This window comes from Anomaloglossus baeobatrachus, unplaced genomic scaffold (genome assembly GCF_048569485.1).
Source record: "Anomaloglossus baeobatrachus isolate aAnoBae1 unplaced genomic scaffold, aAnoBae1.hap1 Scaffold_2712, whole genome shotgun sequence".
NCBI classification, from domain to species: Eukaryota; Metazoa; Chordata; class Amphibia; order Anura; family Aromobatidae; genus Anomaloglossus; species Anomaloglossus baeobatrachus.
The window spans coordinates 122,789-139,158 of record NW_027442219.1 but is presented as its reverse complement, the minus strand read 5'-3'; the positions used below and the strand labels follow the sequence as shown (position 1 = coordinate 139,158).

Below are 16,370 nucleotides of genomic sequence, written 5' to 3'. Positions count from 1 at the left end.
AGGGATCTATTCCATTCAATTGCAAATGATCTAGATAAGACAGAGAACTGCAGCACGGGGACATAGCCGAGTTGGTCAGGTTGAGTGGTGATGAGTTTGCTATTTGGATGAATAAAGAAAGTCAAAAGTGTGAAAGATAAAAAACAAAAGGAGGAAGTGTGAAAAGTGAATGGGCCAAATTGAGGTGCATATGAAGACGTATGCTTTCTTCCAATTCATTAAATCGGGCTAATATGAATCAGGTGAATTGAGTTCTGCTTTTGGAAACTGGGTTAAGAAGGGGTGCACCGTTCCTGGAGGTACTGCAATACCAGGTCAATGCGTGGAGTGGACAGAGCAAGCTCTTTTTCCATCTCCCTGTTCTAAAAATCCATTTAATATATGGTCCCCAGATAGGGGACGTATCAGATATTAAACTGATAAGAACAGATACTACACTTGATCTTAGCCAAAAGGCCGAGAAGCGATAACCAGAATTGGTTTGGGCCTCGAGTGGCACCCTGGCCTATGCCGGACACATCTTAGGGAGAGAGAGCGAGAGGGAGACAAACCCACGCCTACACAAGACATTTTGTCACCCAAGCCAACCCTTGAAAAGGCTGCTTTGCAGAGCCAAAACAAGAAGAATGGTGCGTTTTGCAGCCGCCGCCCACTGCAATGAATCTGAATAACTCCTCCTTTAGGGCGCAAGCAACTCCCCTCCCCCTTGCAGTCTTTCCAATTCACGATACAAAAAGACGGACAGGACAGGTTGCCTGACTTTCCGTCACTGCCACCCTTTGCCATCCTTACCCGTAGAAAGCCCTTTCATCATCCCCAAACCCTAATCTTTTCCCTTTCCTTCCCAGCCCCCAAACCCTGCCCTCTGTACCTTTCTCACCACCCGCTTCCCTTCTCCTGTCATCCCCCTACCACCCGGGAAAAAAAGAGATTGCCCCCTCCTTCCACTAGCCCACCCTCCCACCCAAAGAACAACTTCTTCTGCGCAGCTTGTTTTCTAGGCAGCAGCGCTATTGTGATGTCATCGGGGGGCATTGTGACAAGCCGCCAGTGTTCCGTCTCTTCATGTTGTGCACAGTTCAAACGGAAAATACATCAACAGGCAGACTACAGAAAAGCTTACTATCAAAGGTTAGAGGGGGGCTTTCTCAGAGGGCTTTTTACAGTTTTTCTATTCCCAATTAGCCGTTTAAGTGTACTTATTGAAAGTAGTAATTCTTTCATAGGCCGCCCTTTCTTAGTATTTGACGTTCCTTATATTGCGGTATGAGGCTTCGCAGTAGGTTGCAAACATTCATCACCCATGACTGTCCCCAATTGAGCTCAGAAGCTCAATGTCTATCATGACCTCTCTTTTAGAATGTCCAAGAGCAAGCAAACTATTCCTCCAGGAGAGGGCGCCAACAGACTACTAAAGAGATCATCATTACTCAAAGAAAACCCCAAAAACCAATGCATGATAGGAATAAACAGGTAACTTTCTTTGGAGTGGAAGCGGAGAGATCGCACCAGATGCCAATTCTAGATGTTATCACACCTGTGGTCACTGCAGCAGCAGGTGAATCCACTTTGTCCAAAAGGGATCTATTCCATTCAATTGCAAATGATCTAGATAAGACAGAGAACTGCAGCACGGGGACATAGCCGAGTTGGTCAGGTTGAGTGGTGATGAGTTTGCTATTTGGATGAATAAAGAAAGTCAAAAGTGTGAAAGATAAAAAACAAAAGGAGGAAGTGTGAAAAGTGAATGGGCCAAATTGAGGTGCATATGAAGACGTATGCTTTCTTCCAATTCATTAAATCGGGCTAATATGAATCAGGTGAATTGAGTTCTGCTTTTGGAAACTGGGTTAAGAAGGGGTGCACCGTTCCTGGAGGTACTGCAATACCAGGTCAATGCGTGGAGTGGACAGAGCAAGCTCTTTTTCCATCTCCCTGTTCTAAAAATCCATTTAATATATGGTCCCCAGATAGGGGACGTATCAGATATTAAACTGATAAGAACAGATACTACACTTGATCTTAGCCAAAAGGCCGAGAAGCGATAACCAGAATTGGTTTGGGCCTCGAGTGGCACCCTGGCCTATGCCGGACACATCTTAGGGAGAGAGAGCGAGAGGGAGACAAACCCACGCCTACACAAGACATTTTGTCACCCAAGCCAACCCTTGAAAAGGCTGCTTTGCAGAGCCAAAACAAGAAGAATGGTGCGTTTTGCAGCCGCCGCCCACTGCAATGAATCTGAATAACTCCTCCTTTAGGGCGCAAGCAACTCCCCTCCCCCTTGCAGTCTTTCCAATTCACGATACAAAAAGACGGACAGGACAGGTTGCCTGACTTTCCGTCACTGCCACCCTTTGCCATCCTTACCCGTAGAAAGCCCTTTCATCATCCCCAAACCCTAATCTTTTCCCTTTCCTTCCCAGCCCCCAAACCCTGCCCTCTGTACCTTTCTCACCACCCGCTTCCCTTCTCCTGTCATCCCCCTACCACCCGGGAAAAAAAGAGATTGCCCCCTCCTTCCACTAGCCCACCCTCCCACCCAAAGAACAACTTCTTCTGCGCAGCTTGTTTTCTAGGCAGCAGCGCTATTGTGATGTCATCGGGGGGCATTGTGACAAGCCGCCAGTGTTCCGTCTCTTCATGTTGTGCACAGTTCAAACGGAAAATACATCAACAGGCAGACTACAGAAAAGCTTACTATCAAAGGTTAGAGGGGGGCTTTCTCAGAGGGCTTTTTACAGTTTTTCTATTCCCAATTAGCCGTTTAAGTGTACTTATTGAAAGTAGTAATTCTTTCATAGGCCGCCCTTTCTTAGTATTTGACGTTCCTTATATTGCGGTATGAGGCTTCGCAGTAGGTTGCAAACATTCATCACCCATGACTGTCCCCAATTGAGCTCAGAAGCTCAATGTCTATCATGACCTCTCTTTTAGAATGTCCAAGAGCAAGCAAACTATTCCTCCAGGAGAGGGCGCCAACAGACTACTAAAGAGATCATCATTACTCAAAGAAAACCCCAAAAACCAATGCATGATAGGAATAAACAGGTAACTTTCTTTGGAGTGGAAGCGGAGAGATCGCACCAGATGCCAATTCTAGATGTTATCACACCTGTGGTCACTGCAGCAGCAGGTGAATCCACTTTGTCCAAAAGGGATCTATTCCATTCAATTGCAAATGATCTAGATAAGACAGAGAACTGCAGCACGGGGACATAGCCGAGTTGGTCAGGTTGAGTGGTGATGAGTTTGCTATTTGGATGAATAAAGAAAGTCAAAAGTGTGAAAGATAAAAAACAAAAGGAGGAAGTGTGAAAAGTGAATGGGCCAAATTGAGGTGCATATGAAGACGTATGCTTTCTTCCAATTCATTAAATCGGGCTAATATGAATCAGGTGAATTGAGTTCTGCTTTTGGAAACTGGGTTAAGAAGGGGTGCACCGTTCCTGGAGGTACTGCAATACCAGGTCAATGCGTGGAGTGGACAGAGCAAGCTCTTTTTCCATCTCCCTGTTCTAAAAATCCATTTAATATATGGTCCCCAGATAGGGGACGTATCAGATATTAAACTGATAAGAACAGATACTACACTTGATCTTAGCCAAAAGGCCGAGAAGCGATAACCAGAATTGGTTTGGGCCTCGAGTGGCACCCTGGCCTATGCCGGACACATCTTAGGGAGAGAGAGCGAGAGGGAGACAAACCCACGCCTACACAAGACATTTTGTCACCCAAGCCAACCCTTGAAAAGGCTGCTTTGCAGAGCCAAAACAAGAAGAATGGTGCGTTTTGCAGCCGCCGCCCACTGCAATGAATCTGAATAACTCCTCCTTTAGGGCGCAAGCAACTCCCCTCCCCCTTGCAGTCTTTCCAATTCACGATACAAAAAGACGGACAGGACAGGTTGCCTGACTTTCCGTCACTGCCACCCTTTGCCATCCTTACCCGTAGAAAGCCCTTTCATCATCCCCAAACCCTAATCTTTTCCCTTTCCTTCCCAGCCCCCAAACCCTGCCCTCTGTACCTTTCTCACCACCCGCTTCCCTTCTCCTGTCATCCCCCTACCACCCGGGAAAAAAAGAGATTGCCCCCTCCTTCCACTAGCCCACCCTCCCACCCAAAGAACAACTTCTTCTGCGCAGCTTGTTTTCTAGGCAGCAGCGCTATTGTGATGTCATCGGGGGGCATTGTGACAAGCCGCCAGTGTTCCGTCTCTTCATGTTGTGCACAGTTCAAACGGAAAATACATCAACAGGCAGACTACAGAAAAGCTTACTATCAAAGGTTAGAGGGGGGCTTTCTCAGAGGGCTTTTTACAGTTTTTCTATTCCCAATTAGCCGTTTAAGTGTACTTATTGAAAGTAGTAATTCTTTCATAGGCCGCCCTTTCTTAGTATTTGACGTTCCTTATATTGCGGTATGAGGCTTCGCAGTAGGTTGCAAACATTCATCACCCATGACTGTCCCCAATTGAGCTCAGAAGCTCAATGTCTATCATGACCTCTCTTTTAGAATGTCCAAGAGCAAGCAAACTATTCCTCCAGGAGAGGGCGCCAACAGACTACTAAAGAGATCATCATTACTCAAAGAAAACCCCAAAAACCAATGCATGATAGGAATAAACAGGTAACTTTCTTTGGAGTGGAAGCGGAGAGATCGCACCAGATGCCAATTCTAGATGTTATCACACCTGTGGTCACTGCAGCAGCAGGTGAATCCACTTTGTCCAAAAGGGATCTATTCCATTCAATTGCAAATGATCTAGATAAGACAGAGAACTGCAGCACGGGGACATAGCCGAGTTGGTCAGGTTGAGTGGTGATGAGTTTGCTATTTGGATGAATAAAGAAAGTCAAAAGTGTGAAAGATAAAAAACAAAAGGAGGAAGTGTGAAAAGTGAATGGGCCAAATTGAGGTGCATATGAAGACGTATGCTTTCTTCCAATTCATTAAATCGGGCTAATATGAATCAGGTGAATTGAGTTCTGCTTTTGGAAACTGGGTTAAGAAGGGGTGCACCGTTCCTGGAGGTACTGCAATACCAGGTCAATGCGTGGAGTGGACAGAGCAAGCTCTTTTTCCATCTCCCTGTTCTAAAAATCCATTTAATATATGGTCCCCAGATAGGGGACGTATCAGATATTAAACTGATAAGAACAGATACTACACTTGATCTTAGCCAAAAGGCCGAGAAGCGATAACCAGAATTGGTTTGGGCCTCGAGTGGCACCCTGGCCTATGCCGGACACATCTTAGGGAGAGAGAGCGAGAGGGAGACAAACCCACGCCTACACAAGACATTTTGTCACCCAAGCCAACCCTTGAAAAGGCTGCTTTGCAGAGCCAAAACAAGAAGAATGGTGCGTTTTGCAGCCGCCGCCCACTGCAATGAATCTGAATAACTCCTCCTTTAGGGCGCAAGCAACTCCCCTCCCCCTTGCAGTCTTTCCAATTCACGATACAAAAAGACGGACAGGACAGGTTGCCTGACTTTCCGTCACTGCCACCCTTTGCCATCCTTACCCGTAGAAAGCCCTTTCATCATCCCCAAACCCTAATCTTTTCCCTTTCCTTCCCAGCCCCCAAACCCTGCCCTCTGTACCTTTCTCACCACCCGCTTCCCTTCTCCTGTCATCCCCCTACCACCCGGGAAAAAAAGAGATTGCCCCCTCCTTCCACTAGCCCACCCTCCCACCCAAAGAACAACTTCTTCTGCGCAGCTTGTTTTCTAGGCAGCAGCGCTATTGTGATGTCATCGGGGGGCATTGTGACAAGCCGCCAGTGTTCCGTCTCTTCATGTTGTGCACAGTTCAAACGGAAAATACATCAACAGGCAGACTACAGAAAAGCTTACTATCAAAGGTTAGAGGGGGGCTTTCTCAGAGGGCTTTTTACAGTTTTTCTATTCCCAATTAGCCGTTTAAGTGTACTTATTGAAAGTAGTAATTCTTTCATAGGCCGCCCTTTCTTAGTATTTGACGTTCCTTATATTGCGGTATGAGGCTTCGCAGTAGGTTGCAAACATTCATCACCCATGACTGTCCCCAATTGAGCTCAGAAGCTCAATGTCTATCATGACCTCTCTTTTAGAATGTCCAAGAGCAAGCAAACTATTCCTCCAGGAGAGGGCGCCAACAGACTACTAAAGAGATCATCATTACTCAAAGAAAACCCCAAAAACCAATGCATGATAGGAATAAACAGGTAACTTTCTTTGGAGTGGAAGCGGAGAGATCGCACCAGATGCCAATTCTAGATGTTATCACACCTGTGGTCACTGCAGCAGCAGGTGAATCCACTTTGTCCAAAAGGGATCTATTCCATTCAATTGCAAATGATCTAGATAAGACAGAGAACTGCAGCACGGGGACATAGCCGAGTTGGTCAGGTTGAGTGGTGATGAGTTTGCTATTTGGATGAATAAAGAAAGTCAAAAGTGTGAAAGATAAAAAACAAAAGGAGGAAGTGTGAAAAGTGAATGGGCCAAATTGAGGTGCATATGAAGACGTATGCTTTCTTCCAATTCATTAAATCGGGCTAATATGAATCAGGTGAATTGAGTTCTGCTTTTGGAAACTGGGTTAAGAAGGGGTGCACCGTTCCTGGAGGTACTGCAATACCAGGTCAATGCGTGGAGTGGACAGAGCAAGCTCTTTTTCCATCTCCCTGTTCTAAAAATCCATTTAATATATGGTCCCCAGATAGGGGACGTATCAGATATTAAACTGATAAGAACAGATTTTTTTTTTTTTTTTTTTTTTTGAAGGATGAGTTTGAAAATAATAAAGTGACCGCCTCTCGTTGCCCAGGTAACCGTCCGTCACAAGAGGGCTATGACATCCTACGATGCACACTCCCCCAAGGCCAGCAGTTGTGCAATACCCTGGCACCTTTCAGCACCAACCAAGGTAGTACCCTCCCAAACTACACTTGATCTTAGCCAAAAGGCCGAGAAGCGATAACCAGAATTGGTTTGGGCCTCGAGTGGCACCCTGGCCTATGCCGGACACATCTTAGGGAGAGAGAGCGAGAGGGAGACAAACCCACGCCTACACAAGACATTTTGTCACCCAAGCCAACCCTTGAAAAGGCTGCTTTGCAGAGCCAAAACAAGAAGAATGGTGCGTTTTGCAGCCGCCGCCCACTGCAATGAATCTGAATAACTCCTCCTTTAGGGCGCAAGCAACTCCCCTCCCCCTTGCAGTCTTTCCAATTCACGATACAAAAAGACGGACAGGACAGGTTGCCTGACTTTCCGTCACTGCCACCCTTTGCCATCCTTACCCGTAGAAAGCCCTTTCATCATCCCCAAACCCTAATCTTTTCCCTTTCCTTCCCAGCCCCCAAACCCTGCCCTCTGTACCTTTCTCACCACCCGCTTCCCTTCTCCTGTCATCCCCCTACCACCCGGGAAAAAAAGAGATTGCCCCCTCCTTCCACTAGCCCACCCTCCCACCCAAAGAACAACTTCTTCTGCGCAGCTTGTTTTCTAGGCAGCAGCGCTATTGTGATGTCATCGGGGGGCATTGTGACAAGCCGCCAGTGTTCCGTCTCTTCATGTTGTGCACAGTTCAAACGGAAAATACATCAACAGGCAGACTACAGAAAAGCTTACTATCAAAGGTTAGAGGGGGGCTTTCTCAGAGGGCTTTTTACAGTTTTTCTATTCCCAATTAGCCGTTTAAGTGTACTTATTGAAAGTAGTAATTCTTTCATAGGCCGCCCTTTCTTAGTATTTGACGTTCCTTATATTGCGGTATGAGGCTTCGCAGTAGGTTGCAAACATTCATCACCCATGACTGTCCCCAATTGAGCTCAGAAGCTCAATGTCTATCATGACCTCTCTTTTAGAATGTCCAAGAGCAAGCAAACTATTCCTCCAGGAGAGGGCGCCAACAGACTACTAAAGAGATCATCATTACTCAAAGAAAACCCCAAAAACCAATGCATGATAGGAATAAACAGGTAACTTTCTTTGGAGTGGAAGCGGAGAGATCGCACCAGATGCCAATTCTAGATGTTATCACACCTGTGGTCACTGCAGCAGCAGGTGAATCCACTTTGTCCAAAAGGGATCTATTCCATTCAATTGCAAATGATCTAGATAAGACAGAGAACTGCAGCACGGGGACATAGCCGAGTTGGTCAGGTTGAGTGGTGATGAGTTTGCTATTTGGATGAATAAAGAAAGTCAAAAGTGTGAAAGATAAAAAACAAAAGGAGGAAGTGTGAAAAGTGAATGGGCCAAATTGAGGTGCATATGAAGACGTATGCTTTCTTCCAATTCATTAAATCGGGCTAATATGAATCAGGTGAATTGAGTTCTGCTTTTGGAAACTGGGTTAAGAAGGGGTGCACCGTTCCTGGAGGTACTGCAATACCAGGTCAATGCGTGGAGTGGACAGAGCAAGCTCTTTTTCCATCTCCCTGTTCTAAAAATCCATTTAATATATGGTCCCCAGATAGGGGACGTATCAGATATTAAACTGATAAGAACAGATACTACACTTGATCTTAGCCAAAAGGCCGAGAAGCGATAACCAGAATTGGTTTGGGCCTCGAGTGGCACCCTGGCCTATGCCGGACACATCTTAGGGAGAGAGAGCGAGAGGGAGACAAACCCACGCCTACACAAGACATTTTGTCACCCAAGCCAACCCTTGAAAAGGCTGCTTTGCAGAGCCAAAACAAGAAGAATGGTGCGTTTTGCAGCCGCCGCCCACTGCAATGAATCTGAATAACTCCTCCTTTAGGGCGCAAGCAACTCCCCTCCCCCTTGCAGTCTTTCCAATTCACGATACAAAAAGACGGACAGGACAGGTTGCCTGACTTTCCGTCACTGCCACCCTTTGCCATCCTTACCCGTAGAAAGCCCTTTCATCATCCCCAAACCCTAATCTTTTCCCTTTCCTTCCCAGCCCCCAAACCCTGCCCTCTGTACCTTTCTCACCACCCGCTTCCCTTCTCCTGTCATCCCCCTACCACCCGGGAAAAAAAGAGATTGCCCCCTCCTTCCACTAGCCCACCCTCCCACCCAAAGAACAACTTCTTCTGCGCAGCTTGTTTTCTAGGCAGCAGCGCTATTGTGATGTCATCGGGGGGCATTGTGACAAGCCGCCAGTGTTCCGTCTCTTCATGTTGTGCACAGTTCAAACGGAAAATACATCAACAGGCAGACTACAGAAAAGCTTACTATCAAAGGTTAGAGGGGGGCTTTCTCAGAGGGCTTTTTACAGTTTTTCTATTCCCAATTAGCCGTTTAAGTGTACTTATTGAAAGTAGTAATTCTTTCATAGGCCGCCCTTTCTTAGTATTTGACGTTCCTTATATTGCGGTATGAGGCTTCGCAGTAGGTTGCAAACATTCATCACCCATGACTGTCCCCAATTGAGCTCAGAAGCTCAATGTCTATCATGACCTCTCTTTTAGAATGTCCAAGAGCAAGCAAACTATTCCTCCAGGAGAGGGCGCCAACAGACTACTAAAGAGATCATCATTACTCAAAGAAAACCCCAAAAACCAATGCATGATAGGAATAAACAGGTAACTTTCTTTGGAGTGGAAGCGGAGAGATCGCACCAGATGCCAATTCTAGATGTTATCACACCTGTGGTCACTGCAGCAGCAGGTGAATCCACTTTGTCCAAAAGGGATCTATTCCATTCAATTGCAAATGATCTAGATAAGACAGAGAACTGCAGCACGGGGACATAGCCGAGTTGGTCAGGTTGAGTGGTGATGAGTTTGCTATTTGGATGAATAAAGAAAGTCAAAAGTGTGAAAGATAAAAAACAAAAGGAGGAAGTGTGAAAAGTGAATGGGCCAAATTGAGGTGCATATGAAGACGTATGCTTTCTTCCAATTCATTAAATCGGGCTAATATGAATCAGGTGAATTGAGTTCTGCTTTTGGAAACTGGGTTAAGAAGGGGTGCACCGTTCCTGGAGGTACTGCAATACCAGGTCAATGCGTGGAGTGGACAGAGCAAGCTCTTTTTCCATCTCCCTGTTCTAAAAATCCATTTAATATATGGTCCCCAGATAGGGGCCGTATCAGATATTAAACTGATAAGAACAGATACTACACTTGATCTTAGCCAAAAGGCCGAGAAGCGATAACCAGAATTGGTTTGGGCCTCGAGTGGCACCCTGGCCTATGCCGGACACATCTTAGGGAGAGAGAGCGAGAGGGAGACAAACCCACGCCTACACAAGACATTTTGTCACCCAAGCCAACCCTTGAAAAGGCTGCTTTGCAGAGCCAAAACAAGAAGAATGGTGCGTTTTGCAGCCGCCGCCCACTGCAATGAATCTGAATAACTCCTCCTTTAGGGCGCAAGCAACTCCCCTCCCCCTTGCAGTCTTTCCAATTCACGATACAAAAAGACGGACAGGACAGGTTGCCTGACTTTCCGTCACTGCCACCCTTTGCCATCCTTACCCGTAGAAAGCCCTTTCATCATCCCCAAACCCTAATCTTTTCCCTTTCCTTCCCAGCCCCCAAACCCTGCCCTCTGTACCTTTCTCACCACCCGCTTCCCTTCTCCTGTCATCCCCCTACCACCCGGGAAAAAAAGAGATTGCCCCCTCCTTCCACTAGCCCACCCTCCCACCCAAAGAACAACTTCTTCTGCGCAGCTTGTTTTCTAGGCAGCAGCGCTATTGTGATGTCATCGGGGGGCATTGTGACAAGCCGCCAGTGTTCCGTCTCTTCATGTTGTGCACAGTTCAAACGGAAAATACATCAACAGGCAGACTACAGAAAAGCTTACTATCAAAGGTTAGAGGGGGGCTTTCTCAGAGGGCTTTTTACAGTTTTTCTATTCCCAATTAGCCGTTTAAGTGTACTTATTGAAAGTAGTAATTCTTTCATAGGCCGCCCTTTCTTAGTATTTGACGTTCCTTATATTGCGGTATGAGGCTTCGCAGTAGGTTGCAAACATTCATCACCCATGACTGTCCCCAATTGAGCTCAGAAGCTCAATGTCTATCATGACCTCTCTTTTAGAATGTCCAAGAGCAAGCAAACTATTCCTCCAGGAGAGGGCGCCAACAGACTACTAAAGAGATCATCATTACTCAAAGAAAACCCCAAAAACCAATGCATGATAGGAATAAACAGGTAACTTTCTTTGGAGTGGAAGCGGAGAGATCGCACCAGATGCCAATTCTAGATGTTATCACACCTGTGGTCACTGCAGCAGCAGGTGAATCCACTTTGTCCAAAAGGGATCTATTCCATTCAATTGCAAATGATCTAGATAAGACAGAGAACTGCAGCACGGGGACATAGCCGAGTTGGTCAGGTTGAGTGGTGATGAGTTTGCTATTTGGATGAATAAAGAAAGTCAAAAGTGTGAAAGATAAAAAACAAAAGGAGGAAGTGTGAAAAGTGAATGGGCCAAATTGAGGTGCATATGAAGACGTATGCTTTCTTCCAATTCATTAAATCGGGCTAATATGAATCAGGTGAATTGAGTTCTGCTTTTGGAAACTGGGTTAAGAAGGGGTGCACCGTTCCTGGAGGTACTGCAATACCAGGTCAATGCGTGGAGTGGACAGAGCAAGCTCTTTTTCCATCTCCCTGTTCTAAAAATCCATTTAATATATGGTCCCCAGATAGGGGACGTATCAGATATTAAACTGATAAGAACAGATTTTTGATTTAATGAAGCTTTCCAAAGCACCACAAAAAATGCATGACCGAAGTCACACCAAAAACAGTGCAAAGGCTAGGATTCGTGTGGACCCCACCGTGAGGAGAGGGTCCCCAAAAATCAACCCCGTCCCTCCGAGCCAGAAGGCCACAGCAAGGGTCAGGGATCTTCGGTGCTCCCCCAAGCCGAAGCCTGGTTGAGCCTTGTCGTTGCTCCCAGCGTCCACCCAGGCATCTTACCCAAGTGGAGTAGAGAGCTACTAGTTGTTGGTTTCGCAGCCGAAACTGCCCGGACCGTCAACCGGTGTTGGTTTCTCAGCCCAAGGCTAACCGGACCTCCAACCGGGTGTTGGTTTCTCAGCCGAAGCTGACCCAGACCTCCAACCGGGTGTTGGTTTCTCAGCCGAAGCTGACCCAGACCTCCAACCGGGTGTTAGTTTCTCAGCCCAAAGCTGACCAGACCTCCGACCGGGATTGTAAAAATTTCCCTTCCTAGCCAGAAGGCCGGGATAGGGTAATATGCTCAAAAAGTATGAAAAGGCAAGGTACGGTGTGCTACAGAGCCCAAGGCTTGCCGGGGTCCCAAGCCAGCAAGCTCAGACTCACTCCAGGGTCGTCAGTCCTGGGGCACGTTGTACCATAGCCCCCCACCCTTACTCAGTCTAATAGCCTCGATCCTGGTAGGGCCATGTTTTCCTCTAGATGAATATACTATCCACCCAGAGTACTAGCAAGCGCAACCTTCCAGTGTGCATTGTATCATTGTACTAAGGTGGCCTGGAGCTTAAACCACCTCTTCGAACAACACTACACTTGATCTTAGCCAAAAGGCCGAGAAGCGATAACCAGAATTGGTTTGGGCCTCGAGTGGCACCCTGGCCTATGCCGGACACATCTTAGGGAGAGAGAGCGAGAGGGAGACAAACCCACGCCTACACAAGACATTTTGTCACCCAAGCCAACCCTTGAAAAGGCTGCTTTGCAGAGCCAAAACAAGAAGAATGGTGCGTTTTGCAGCCGCCGCCCACTGCAATGAATCTGAATAACTCCTCCTTTAGGGCGCAAGCAACTCCCCTCCCCCTTGCAGTCTTTCCAATTCACGATACAAAAAGACGGACAGGACAGGTTGCCTGACTTTCCGTCACTGCCACCCTTTGCCATCCTTACCCGTAGAAAGCCCTTTCATCATCCCCAAACCCTAATCTTTTCCCTTTCCTTCCCAGCCCCCAAACCCTGCCCTCTGTACCTTTCTCACCACCCGCTTCCCTTCTCCTGTCATCCCCCTACCACCCGGGAAAAAAAGAGATTGCCCCCTCCTTCCACTAGCCCACCCTCCCACCCAAAGAACAACTTCTTCTGCGCAGCTTGTTTTCTAGGCAGCAGCGCTATTGTGATGTCATCGGGGGGCATTGTGACAAGCCGCCAGTGTTCCGTCTCTTCATGTTGTGCACAGTTCAAACGGAAAATACATCAACAGGCAGACTACAGAAAAGCTTACTATCAAAGGTTAGAGGGGGGCTTTCTCAGAGGGCTTTTTACAGTTTTTCTATTCCCAATTAGCCGTTTAAGTGTACTTATTGAAAGTAGTAATTCTTTCATAGGCCGCCCTTTCTTAGTATTTGACGTTCCTTATATTGCGGTATGAGGCTTCGCAGTAGGTTGCAAACATTCATCACCCATGACTGTCCCCAATTGAGCTCAGAAGCTCAATGTCTATCATGACCTCTCTTTTAGAATGTCCAAGAGCAAGCAAACTATTCCTCCAGGAGAGGGCGCCAACAGACTACTAAAGAGATCATCATTACTCAAAGAAAACCCCAAAAACCAATGCATGATAGGAATAAACAGGTAACTTTCTTTGGAGTGGAAGCGGAGAGATCGCACCAGATGCCAATTCTAGATGTTATCACACCTGTGGTCACTGCAGCAGCAGGTGAATCCACTTTGTCCAAAAGGGATCTATTCCATTCAATTGCAAATGATCTAGATAAGACAGAGAACTGCAGCACGGGGACATAGCCGAGTTGGTCAGGTTGAGTGGTGATGAGTTTGCTATTTGGATGAATAAAGAAAGTCAAAAGTGTGAAAGATAAAAAACAAAAGGAGGAAGTGTGAAAAGTGAATGGGCCAAATTGAGGTGCATATGAAGACGTATGCTTTCTTCCAATTCATTAAATCGGGCTAATATGAATCAGGTGAATTGAGTTCTGCTTTTGGAAACTGGGTTAAGAAGGGGTGCACCGTTCCTGGAGGTACTGCAATACCAGGTCAATGCGTGGAGTGGACAGAGCAAGCTCTTTTTCCATCTCCCTGTTCTAAAAATCCATTTAATATATGGTCCCCAGATAGGGGACGTATCAGATATTAAACTGATAAGAACAGATACTACACTTGATCTTAGCCAAAAGGCCGAGAAGCGATAACCAGAATTGGTTTGGGCCTCGAGTGGCACCCTGGCCTATGCCGGACACATCTTAGGGAGAGAGAGCGAGAGGGAGACAAACCCACGCCTACACAAGACATTTTGTCACCCAAGCCAACCCTTGAAAAGGCTGCTTTGCAGAGCCAAAACAAGAAGAATGGTGCGTTTTGCAGCCGCCGCCCACTGCAATGAATCTGAATAACTCCTCCTTTAGGGCGCAAGCAACTCCCCTCCCCCTTGCAGTCTTTCCAATTCACGATACAAAAAGACGGACAGGACAGGTTGCCTGACTTTCCGTCACTGCCACCCTTTGCCATCCTTACCCGTAGAAAGCCCTTTCATCATCCCCAAACCCTAATCTTTTCCCTTTCCTTCCCAGCCCCCAAACCCTGCCCTCTGTACCTTTCTCACCACCCGCTTCCCTTCTCCTGTCATCCCCCTACCACCCGGGAAAAAAAGAGATTGCCCCCTCCTTCCACTAGCCCACCCTCCCACCCAAAGAACAACTTCTTCTGCGCAGCTTGTTTTCTAGGCAGCAGCGCTATTGTGATGTCATCGGGGGGCATTGTGACAAGCCGCCAGTGTTCCGTCTCTTCATGTTGTGCACAGTTCAAACGGAAAATACATCAACAGGCAGACTACAGAAAAGCTTACTATCAAAGGTTAGAGGGGGGCTTTCTCAGAGGGCTTTTTACAGTTTTTCTATTCCCAATTAGCCGTTTAAGTGTACTTATTGAAAGTAGTAATTCTTTCATAGGCCGCCCTTTCTTAGTATTTGACGTTCCTTATATTGCGGTATGAGGCTTCGCAGTAGGTTGCAAACATTCATCACCCATGACTGTCCCCAATTGAGCTCAGAAGCTCAATGTCTATCATGACCTCTCTTTTAGAATGTCCAAGAGCAAGCAAACTATTCCTCCAGGAGAGGGCGCCAACAGACTACTAAAGAGATCATCATTACTCAAAGAAAACCCCAAAAACCAATGCATGATAGGAATAAACAGGTAACTTTCTTTGGAGTGGAAGCGGAGAGATCGCACCAGATGCCAATTCTAGATGTTATCACACCTGTGGTCACTGCAGCAGCAGGTGAATCCACTTTGTCCAAAAGGGATCTATTCCATTCAATTGCAAATGATCTAGATAAGACAGAGAACTGCAGCACGGGGACATAGCCGAGTTGGTCAGGTTGAGTGGTGATGAGTTTGCTATTTGGATGAATAAAGAAAGTCAAAAGTGTGAAAGATAAAAAACAAAAGGAGGAAGTGTGAAAAGTGAATGGGCCAAATTGAGGTGCATATGAAGACGTATGCTTTCTTCCAATTCATTAAATCGGGCTAATATGAATCAGGTGAATTGAGTTCTGCTTTTGGAAACTGGGTTAAGAAGGGGTGCACCGTTCCTGGAGGTACTGCAATACCAGGTCAATGCGTGGAGTGGACAGAGCAAGCTCTTTTTCCATCTCCCTGTTCTAAAAATCCATTTAATATATGGTCCCCAGATAGGGGACGTATCAGATATTAAACTGATAAGAACAGATACTACACTTGATCTTAGCCAAAAGGCCGAGAAGCGATAACCAGAATTGGTTTGGGCCTCGAGTGGCACCCTGGCCTATGCCGGACACATCTTAGGGAGAGAGAGCGAGAGGGAGACAAACCCACGCCTACACAAGACATTTTGTCACCCAAGCCAACCCTTGAAAAGGCTGCTTTGCAGAGCCAAAACAAGAAGAATGGTGCGTTTTGCAGCCGCCGCCCACTGCAATGAATCTGAATAACTCCTCCTTTAGGGCGCAAGCAACTCCCCTCCCCCTTGCAGTCTTTCCAATTCACGATACAAAAAGACGGACAGGACAGGTTGCCTGACTTTCCGTCACTGCCACCCTTTGCCATCCTTACCCGTAGAAAGCCCTTTCATCATCCCCAAACCCTAATCTTTTCCCTTTCCTTCCCAGCCCCCAAACCCTGCCCTCTGTACCTTTCTCACCACCCGCTTCCCTTCTCCTGTCATCCCCCTACCACCCGGGAAAAAAAGAGATTGCCCCCTCCTTCCACTAGCCCACCCTCCCACCCAAAGAACAACTTCTTCTGCGCAGCTTGTTTTCTAGGCAGCAGCGCTATTGTGATGTCATCGGGGGGCATTGTGACAAGCCGCCAGTGTTCCGTCTCTTCATGTTGTGCACAGTTCAAACGGAAAATACATCAACAGGCAGACTACAGAAAAGCTTACTATCAAAGGTTAGAGGGGGGCTTTCTCAGAGGGCTTTTTACAGTTTTTCTATTCCCAA

The 16,370-nt window shown here is 46.8% G+C and overlaps 10 non-coding genes across 10 annotated transcripts; all 10 read right to left on the bottom strand.

Annotated features, from left to right (window-relative positions):
- Positions 1 to 277: 277 nt before the first annotated feature.
- LOC142264815 (U2 spliceosomal RNA) lies at positions 278 to 468 on the bottom strand. Its single transcript, XR_012731247.1, has one exon. It is a non-coding gene; the product is annotated as a U2 spliceosomal RNA (small nuclear RNA).
- Positions 469 to 1,855: 1,387 nt separating this feature from the next.
- On the bottom strand, positions 1,856 to 2,046 carry LOC142264814 (U2 spliceosomal RNA). Its single transcript, XR_012731246.1, has one exon. It is a non-coding gene; the product is annotated as a U2 spliceosomal RNA (small nuclear RNA).
- Positions 2,047 to 3,433: 1,387 nt separating this feature from the next.
- LOC142264813 (U2 spliceosomal RNA) lies at positions 3,434 to 3,624 on the bottom strand. Its single transcript, XR_012731245.1, has one exon. It is a non-coding gene; the product is annotated as a U2 spliceosomal RNA (small nuclear RNA).
- Positions 3,625 to 5,011: 1,387 nt separating this feature from the next.
- Positions 5,012 to 5,202, bottom strand: LOC142264812 (U2 spliceosomal RNA). Its single transcript, XR_012731244.1, has one exon. It is a non-coding gene; the product is annotated as a U2 spliceosomal RNA (small nuclear RNA).
- A 1,387-nt stretch (positions 5,203 to 6,589) lies between these two features.
- Positions 6,590 to 6,787, bottom strand: LOC142264848 (U2 spliceosomal RNA). Its single transcript, XR_012731274.1, has one exon. It is a non-coding gene; the product is annotated as a U2 spliceosomal RNA (small nuclear RNA).
- A 1,563-nt stretch (positions 6,788 to 8,350) lies between these two features.
- Positions 8,351 to 8,541, bottom strand: LOC142264810 (U2 spliceosomal RNA). The gene has a single exon (XR_012731243.1). It is a non-coding gene; the product is annotated as a U2 spliceosomal RNA (small nuclear RNA).
- Positions 8,542 to 9,928: 1,387 nt separating this feature from the next.
- Positions 9,929 to 10,119, bottom strand: LOC142264837 (U2 spliceosomal RNA). The gene has a single exon (XR_012731267.1). It is a non-coding gene; the product is annotated as a U2 spliceosomal RNA (small nuclear RNA).
- Positions 10,120 to 11,506: 1,387 nt separating this feature from the next.
- On the bottom strand, positions 11,507 to 11,699 carry LOC142264843 (U2 spliceosomal RNA). The gene has a single exon (XR_012731270.1). It is a non-coding gene; the product is annotated as a U2 spliceosomal RNA (small nuclear RNA).
- Positions 11,700 to 13,888: 2,189 nt separating this feature from the next.
- LOC142264808 (U2 spliceosomal RNA) lies at positions 13,889 to 14,079 on the bottom strand. Its single transcript, XR_012731241.1, has one exon. It is a non-coding gene; the product is annotated as a U2 spliceosomal RNA (small nuclear RNA).
- Positions 14,080 to 15,466: 1,387 nt separating this feature from the next.
- Positions 15,467 to 15,657, bottom strand: LOC142264807 (U2 spliceosomal RNA). Its single transcript, XR_012731240.1, has one exon. It is a non-coding gene; the product is annotated as a U2 spliceosomal RNA (small nuclear RNA).
- Between the last annotated feature and the right edge of the window lie 713 nt (positions 15,658 to 16,370).